Source organism: Octopus sinensis, linkage group LG5 (genome assembly GCF_006345805.1).
Source record: "Octopus sinensis linkage group LG5, ASM634580v1, whole genome shotgun sequence".
Classification (NCBI taxonomy): domain Eukaryota; kingdom Metazoa; phylum Mollusca; class Cephalopoda; order Octopoda; family Octopodidae; genus Octopus; species Octopus sinensis.
The window spans coordinates 63,466,353-63,475,451 of record NC_043001.1 but is presented as its reverse complement, the minus strand read 5'-3'; positions in this window follow the sequence as shown (position 1 = coordinate 63,475,451).

Sequence of the window (9,099 nt, the reverse complement as noted above, 5' to 3'; positions counted from 1 at the left end):
GGGGGTGTTACTGATGCTTTTAGCCCCAGGCGATCAACGTCACCAGAAGGACTTTAGACACTATCTCAGTGCCCTTGTGTTATTTGCAAAGGGAGGTCATCCTCCCTCGTCCGTATGTAGTACTCGGGTCTTCGAGGGGATGACCTCCCTTTGCAATAACACAAGGGCACTGAGATAGTGTCTAAAGTCCTTCTGGTGACGTTGATCGCCTGGGGCTAAAAGCATCAGTAACACCCCAGTGGCTAGCCACATTCAGACGGCTAATACCCCTTACGTTGTCGAGCGGTTACTGTTTATATCTCGTTCAGAGATTTATTATTGTTTTCAGACAGTTTTTCTACATCAGTGACAGTGGTTGCTGTGAAAAACGTTATATATTATTTGCAAGGGGACTCCTTCATCGAAGATCGGTGCTTACCATGCGTTGACGAGAGGCAATTACCTTGAAACTATAGTCCGTATGTAGTACTCGGGTCTTCGAGGGAGGATGACCTCCCTTTGCAAATAACACAAGGGCACTGAGATAGTGTCTAAAGTCCTTCTGGTGACGTTGATCGCCTGGGGCTAAAAGCATCAGTAACACCCCCTTCCCCCAGTGGCTAGCCACATTCAGACGGCTAATACCCCTTACGTTGTCGAGAGGTTACTGTTTATATCTCGTTCAGAGATTGTTATTGTTATATATATATATATATATAATATATATATATATAATATATATATATATATATCTATATATTTTATTATGGGTAGCCACATTCAGACGGCTAATACCCCTACGTTGTCGAGAGGTTACTGTTTATATCTCGTTCAGAGATTTGTTATTGTTATATATATATATATATATATTATATATATATATATATATATATAACAATAACAAATCTCTGAACGAGATATAAACAGTAACCTCTCGACAACACGTAAGGGGTATTAGCCGTCTGAATGTGGCTAGCCACTGGGGGAAGGGGGTGTTACTGATGCTTTTATATATATATATATATATATATATATATATATATATATATATATATATATGTATATAATATATGTATATATATATATATATATATATATATATATATATATATATATATATATAATATATATATATATATATATAATATATATATACATAGGCACAGGAGTGGCTGTGTGGTAAGTAGCTTGCTTACCAACCACATAGTTCCGGGTTCAGTCCCACTGCATAACGCCTTGGGCAAGTGTCTTCTACTATAGCCTCGGGTCGACCAAAACCTTGTAAGTGGATTTGGTAGACGGAAACTGGAAGAAGCCCGTCGTATATATAAGAATAAAAGAATAAAAGAATATATGCAGGACGTCATGAAGCGTGTACAACAAAAAATACGAAGTATGAGTACATGGAATATGAACTATTTTTCGAACAATGAAAGACACAAATGGAAAACAAGACAACCAACATAAAGAACGACCCGTCATCAGTTATTGGCTATTTCTCTCCTCTCGCATTTCGAGAATTTAACAACAATATACGCTTTCGATAAAACAGTTGCTCCCGCAAAGCAAATTAAATAAAATTTGGGATTTTGCAGAGGTTCAAAATTGGTAACACAAAGAGGACAGTGAAAACAAACAGGAAGGGCTGCTAAGCCTAAACGAGGTAGTGGTGGCGAACGCGTAAATCAAGCTAGGACAGGAGATAAACAAGAACACGTCTCCTTTGTTCCAGCTACAACGGAGAGAAAGAAAGAAACACAATTTAGAAGAAAGAAGGCCGATGGCCACGTGAGCAAGGGAGGAGGATATATATATATATATGTATGTATGTATGTATATAAATTATCTACCATACCTAGATTATATATATACACCTATAGATGCATGTACATATACGAATGAATATACGCATATATATATTATATACGTATATATTTGTATATATGTATAAATATTCATATATATAGTTGTCTATCTATCTATCTTTCTGTATATATGTGTATGTGTGTGTTTATGTATGTATGTATGTATGTATGTATGTATATATGTATGTATGTATATATATATATATATATGCAAACAAGTGCAAACAAGGGAGTCAGAGAAAGGCAGAATGCCACTTATATCTGAACACTACTATAGAAATATTCCTTTAAAAAAACTTTTCTTCTAATTTTTCTAAATTTAATTATTTAATCGTTACAGTTGAAAAGGTCTCAAAATGACCGAAACCGGTACTGAAATGTTCACTATAAAATTATTTTAGCATTTTCTATTTTTGACTTGTTTTTTCATATATATATATATATATATATATATATATATATATATATATATATATATATATAGGGAGAACAAAAATGGAGTTTAAAATTTACATTCATAGATTATATCATAACATAATACATGTAATATGATATATATAACCAATAATGTTGGTTGGATTCGACATGATCGATGTATTATCTCACCTGTTTGATGTCTTATCTGAAGATGGTGGACTATATGATGTAATCTATGAATACATCAATAAAATTCTACCGAAACATCTGTCGTAAATTTTAAACTTCATTTGTGTTCTCTTTTTATACCTACGCTACACCTAGAACCAATCCCAAAGTCGGATCTACGGTTTAAATCAGATTTGATACTTATGTATCTACAGTATCCTACCAACACCTGAGACCATTTTTGTTTACTTTACTGTGAATCGTTCCTACCCATTTCTGGCGTCCTACGTGTTTGTGCCTAGATTCTATTGAACCTTATAACTAATTTATATATAATGTAGGTAGGAAAAAGTCCAAGCTGTGTCCTCTTGAAGCACATCTGCTTATTCCAGTATTACAATCCAGTGTGTAGTACCTGTTGTATTGATGTGAGGTGCATATTAGTGTTGAAAATTCTGGAAATATTGTTTGCAGAGATATTATGTTACAAAATAATGGAGTTGGAAAATATCTTTGGTATTATTTATTCACCAATAGACATGTTTCATTTGCTAATAAGAATTACAAAATTTTACATGTTAGATCAACATGTAAGAAATCCCGATTACAAATTTTTCAGACAGAGAATCAATTAATTTGCCTGAAGAATATGTACCTGAGTGTATGTGTGCGCGCGCGTATATATATATATATGTATAAAATCCTCCACTGTTACACACACACACACACACACACACACACACACACACACACACACACATATATATATATATATATATATATATATATATTATATATATATATATATATATAAAACTGAAATGCGTTTTTACCGCTTGGATCGCTTTCAATGCCACTACACCCGTCCGATTCGCTCCAAAATTTACAGGGACATGTAGAATGAAGTGACGATGCCCGTGGGCTACCTTAGAAATCCCTATCTTAAAAGGTGTGGTTGCTAGGGGCCATCTTCCTCACTCATGCTATTTCCTCCATTCCCCTCTCACTCCCTTTCATGTATAACTTTGACAATTCCACTCCCGTTATTTAATGTAAAGTTCGTCAGACGGCGTTCTTTGATGTATCTGTCTGCATTCATAGGGAGAATTATCATCGCCACACGCCACCACCAACACACAATCATGAGAACAAATATTATGAATCAGATATTCATTACGTTCATTTATATATATGTGTGTTCGATATATAAATATGTATATATAATGTATATATACAAAGTGTATATATCTGTATTTATGTATATTAAACTTTTTAATAGTTTTTGATAGTTATATATATTTTTAAACAAATTATAAATATAATTTAATAATTTTTTTTTTAAATTTAAATAATTCAAATTTTTCAATTTTATACTTTATATATTTTCTATATTATATTTTTATTTTTATGTTTTTGTTTTTGGTTTTTCACTGTTTGATTTGCCAATTAGTGATTTTATCTCTAATTTAATTTATATATATATAATGCGTGCACACACACACACACACACATATATATATATATACACATATATATATATATATAATGTGTGTATTATGTGGTCGGTCGGTTCAGCTGAAAATGCTGGCAAGTTTGCATGACAACTATTTTTTTCCTCAAATGAAACGCGTGACCTCTAGGACAAAATTCCTCATCTTATAAAATGTGGCCCCAGTAGACCCGAATGAAATCGGGTTATATTAACCAAAATGTGAAAAGGGGTCTAAATGGGGCTGGAAGGGGATTAAAATTTAAAGCAGCGAGTGTTTAGGAATTCTCTGTTACATCAAGCTAAAAAATTTGCGCCAGCCTTTTAATCGTCAATCTGTTGCCGTCCATGATGAAGAAGTTTTGAATGCTTGCCATGGTGAATCACTTCAAAACTTGGTATTTACGAATTTTCTTTTACATCAAGTTCAAAATTTTACGCCAGCCGTTAAACTGTCAATACGTTGCTGTCCGTCGTTAAGAAATGCCAACCATGGTGACTCTACTATCCTCACATTCTATCCCTTCAAACTTTGGTTTCCAATATTTTATTATTTTTATTCAGCTCGCAAGTTCGTCTGTCCCTTTTAAATGTTAGCGTTTTGCTGTCTGCCTTGAAGCAGACCTTTCCGTTGCCACTGCCTGATATTTATGATTGATCTTTCTAAATATTTTATTTCTCAACTTACTCAAGATCTTTTGTTGTTTATAAATGGGAGAGAGATAGATAAAGATAGAGAGTAAGAGAAAGCGAGGGAGAGTCCGAGAGAAAGAAAAGTAAGAGAGTGGGAAAGTGAAAGAGAAAGGAGAGAGAAACAAAGAGGGAGAATCATCATCATCATCATCGTTTAACGTCTGTTTTCCGTGCTAGCATGGGTTGGACAGTTTGACCGGGGTCTGGGAAGCCAGGAGGCTGCACCAGGCTCCAGTGTGATCTAGCAGTGTTTCTACAGGTGGATGACCTTCCTAACGCCAACCACTCTGTGAGGTGCCAGGGGGGCTCGCAGCGGCAACGATCGGTTGGTGCTTTTTACGTGCTGAAAGGAAGCAACAGAAAGTAACTACCACACTCTTACCCGCGCGTAGAGCGGGTCACCTTCAGCTAGTATATATATATATATATATATATATATATATATATATATATATATAATATATATATATATAGTCAGTAAATCATAAATCTGAAAAACAACCACACTCTATGTTATAGAAAAATAGAGTATTTAGAGGCTGTTATGGCCGGATCGAAAACTAGCCAAGAGGCTTTTTCTCCTTCCAATTTGAAGAAAGGTTGGGTAACGATATAAACCGGCCATAACTAACATACTCTCCCTTTCTCTGTGTATGTGTGTGTGTGTGTGTATATATATATATATATAACGGGAAGGTTTACGAAAATAAACAAAAGATGAAGGCAGGTGGAGTACAAACAAACATATGTATTACTTTGGCGCTCAGGAACAAGTCTTTTACGTTTCGAGCCTACGCTCTTCGACAGAAAGATACACAGAAAAAAAAAACAAGGAGAGAAACAAGGAGAGAAAAGAATGCGTGTAGGAGCTAACGGTCTATCATGGCGTTCTGACTTCAGACAGAGGTCAGAGGCCAGAGGTCAGACGTTAGACGCTAGAGGGACAATAGGGGAGATAATAGGGTCAAGTGACTTCCAAAACGAAGGTGGCCCCAACACAAAGGTGCGTGTGTGTATAAGAGAGTATGTATGTGCGTGTGAAAGAGGGCTGGTGGTCTGGACGTGTGTATGTATGTATGTATGGGTGTGGAGATATGGAGATGGGTGTATGGGTGGTGTGTTGTGATGTGATATGTGTATGTATGTGTATGTATGTGTAGGGGATGGGTGTGTGGGCGGTGTGCTGTGGGTGGCGTGTTGTGATGTGATGTGTAATGTTGTATGGTGTAGTGTAGTGTGGTGTGATGTTGTGGGGAGGTGGGGGTGCTAGAGTGCGGAAAGCCCATGTGGGGTGTGGGTTCGGCTGGGGATTGGGATAGAGTGGGGGTTGTGGGGAGAGTGAGAGGGGAGAGTGAGAGGGGAAAGAAGAGAGAGGAAGGGGACCGGAGAGAGGAGATGAGGGGGGAGAGGAGGAGGAGGAGAAAGAGGGGAGGGAGAGGAGGAGGGGGAGAGAAGGGGAGTGAGGGAGCAGAGAGAAAGAGAGAAGGGGAAGAGGGAAGAAGAGAGAAGAAGAGGGAAGAATGGGAAGAAGGGAAAGAAGGGAAGAGGAGGGAAAGAGAGTAGGGGTGAAAAGATGAAGGACTGAAGAGAAGTAGGAGTCGGGGGGAGGTTAGATGAAAAGAGGGGAGAGTTGAGCCCAAATGGCGTAAAAGAGCGAAGAGAGAAGATTAATCAAAATAAACATCCCTTTCAATTTGGCAAAAAGGATTTGCACAATAGTGTCTGATAGAACAACTCGGGACCTTTGTCTTCAAGACCTCAAAACAACGCTTATTGAAAAACAATTTCCACCCTCACTTATCGACGAGGGAATTAAACGTGCCAAACAATTAGACACAAAAATACTAAGAACAACAAAACATAACACCACACCTCAACTCAAAACATTACTATTTATATCAACACACAACCCCAGAAACAGCGCGGCATTCAACACCAGTGCAAACTCTTCTTTTACTAACTAGAGATCCAAAAATGAACGACATCCTGAAAACACACAAACTCATCAAATGCAAAAAAACAAGGCAAATCGCTAAAGAGACTACTTACAAATGCGAAGCTTTACAAAACAACCACGAAACCAACGGTTGAAAAATGTGGACGCCCAAACTGTGGAACCTGCCCCAACCTGCTTGAAGGTTCGGTTTTCCTTTTCAAACAAGGACAGAGGTTCAAAATTAAAACTAGTTTCACTTGTGCCTCTGAGAACCTAATTTATGTAATAACCTGCTCGGGTTGCGGACACAACTATATTGGACAAACGAGTATGACCTTGAGAAAGAGAACCACTCTACATAAAGAGCAAATCCATTTCCCGCAATACAGACAAATTCCTCTCAGTGAACATATAGAAAAATGTGCAGGTAACATCAAACCGAATTTTACAGTCTTCCCCTTCTACCAATGCAAAGACACAATCTCTCCACTAGAACGTTTAAATAAAGAAACTGTTTTCATTGAAAAATTCAGAACGTTCTTAATATACACGAATAACCAACTTTTTTTTTACATCACTGTATATAAATCCCCTCACTAAACAAGGGTTTCGAAAGTTGTCTTTGTATATTTATATTCCCCTCCCATTACCGAAAGCTGAACAGTTATCTCCCTTACCCACAACAATAACAATAATAATGATAACCAATTACCTCCCTTTTTTATCTACTTGTGAAGTCGTTCACTTGTGCATTTCATCACACACAACATGGACAAAATTTCTCCTTAAGAAAAAATATATATATTCAAATAAGTAAAACATAATATCATGAATAGCGATAGCGAAACCGGTCGATATATTAAAAATTATATTAAAACTATGTAAGTGTGCGTATTTTCCTTTTTTAATTTCTTATATACATTACAACTCACCACGTGGGGATAATCGAAATTCCTCTTTTCTGTTGCTACTACTATGTGTGTGTGTGTGTGTGTGTGTGTGTGTGTGGTGTGTGTGTGTGTGTATTAAAGAAAGCAAAAATGAAACAAAAAGATAGTGTTCAGTAGTTGGTTCAGTATGCTACCCACAAGAATTTCTGTCCAGGAAAGTTGTACATCATCTCCCTCTTTCTCTCATACTCTCTCTCTTTCTCTCTCTCTCTCTCTCTTATTATTATTATTATTACTCCCATTGCCACAATCAGCACTACTACTTTTAATAAAACATCATTTATTAGTCTCTCTTTCTCTCCTTCCTTTTTTCTTTCTTCCTCTCTCTCTCTCTTTCCCTCTCTCTTTCTCTCTCTCTCTCTCTGCCTTCGCCACCACACTCACCGTCTCTGTGCCTCTCACCCCAGCACGAGGAAGTGTCATTGAATAGTGAGAGAGGGGGTCAAAGTGTGACGCATTGACACATAGAAATTAGTTTTCGCATTTATCATTATTATGAGTTTTATATATACTTGAACGCTCATTATTAGGAGTTTATACATACATTTTAACACTTTACAGTATACTTAGATATATACATAATTCTATACAATGATCTAAGACAACAGGATTACTAAAGGAATATTTCAGACATTCTCATTTTAAAAATCATCTCCGATTAATCGTTGAGAGGACGTTGGTGTTGCGTTGGCGGAAGTTTGCGCTCTTTGAGTGCTCTTATTATTATTATTATTATTATTATTATATTATTATTATTATTATTATTATTATTATTATCATTATTATTATTATTATTATTATTATTATTATTATTATTATTATTATTATTATTATTATTATTATTGAGTGAGAGAGCAGTGCATGCCATCAAAGTGACACTGGGACCAGTGTACCCATCATGACTACTCGTCTGATAAGGGTACACTAGGCACATACATCACAACCATATGTGCGTGACATGGTGATCTCATATCAAGATAAACAGCGCATGAACTTGCAAGTGGGGCCCAGTTAGAATTTTCTTCTGGTCGAGTAGCCCATCCCGCTATTATTATCATCATCATCAACACCATTATATATTGTGTACTGTTCCGTGATGGTAAGATCAATTAAAAAATGTACACGATCTTGTGAGAGATAGATATTATTTAATAAGCCCAATATATGTTTTTATGTGCTACTATTAGTTTTATGTTGAGAAGATGCCAAACAATTGTTTTATAACGTCTGGTGTCCAAGCACAATCATCAGACACTGTTCATATAGCATAACGAACTAAATATTGGACGAAAGCAGAAACGAAGAAAGGCGAGGAAGTATATATAAAAAGTGGAAAGTTGGAAAAAAAGTAATCAGAAAAAAGCAAAAGGAGAAAAGGAGTTATTTCCCCTTATACTGTAAATTATAAAGCTGAAAAGATATTAGCTTAGAGTTTATGGTACAGATTTAATCCGGTGAGGGAAATACTTTCCATATCTTCCAGAGGAACTTAGGCATATGCTTACAACCGCTGAACATTTCGGATTTAGAGTTAAGCAGTGTGTTAGAAATCATACGTCTGTAAAGGATTTGAGCTCTTTCAGCCACACATAGCTTACATTA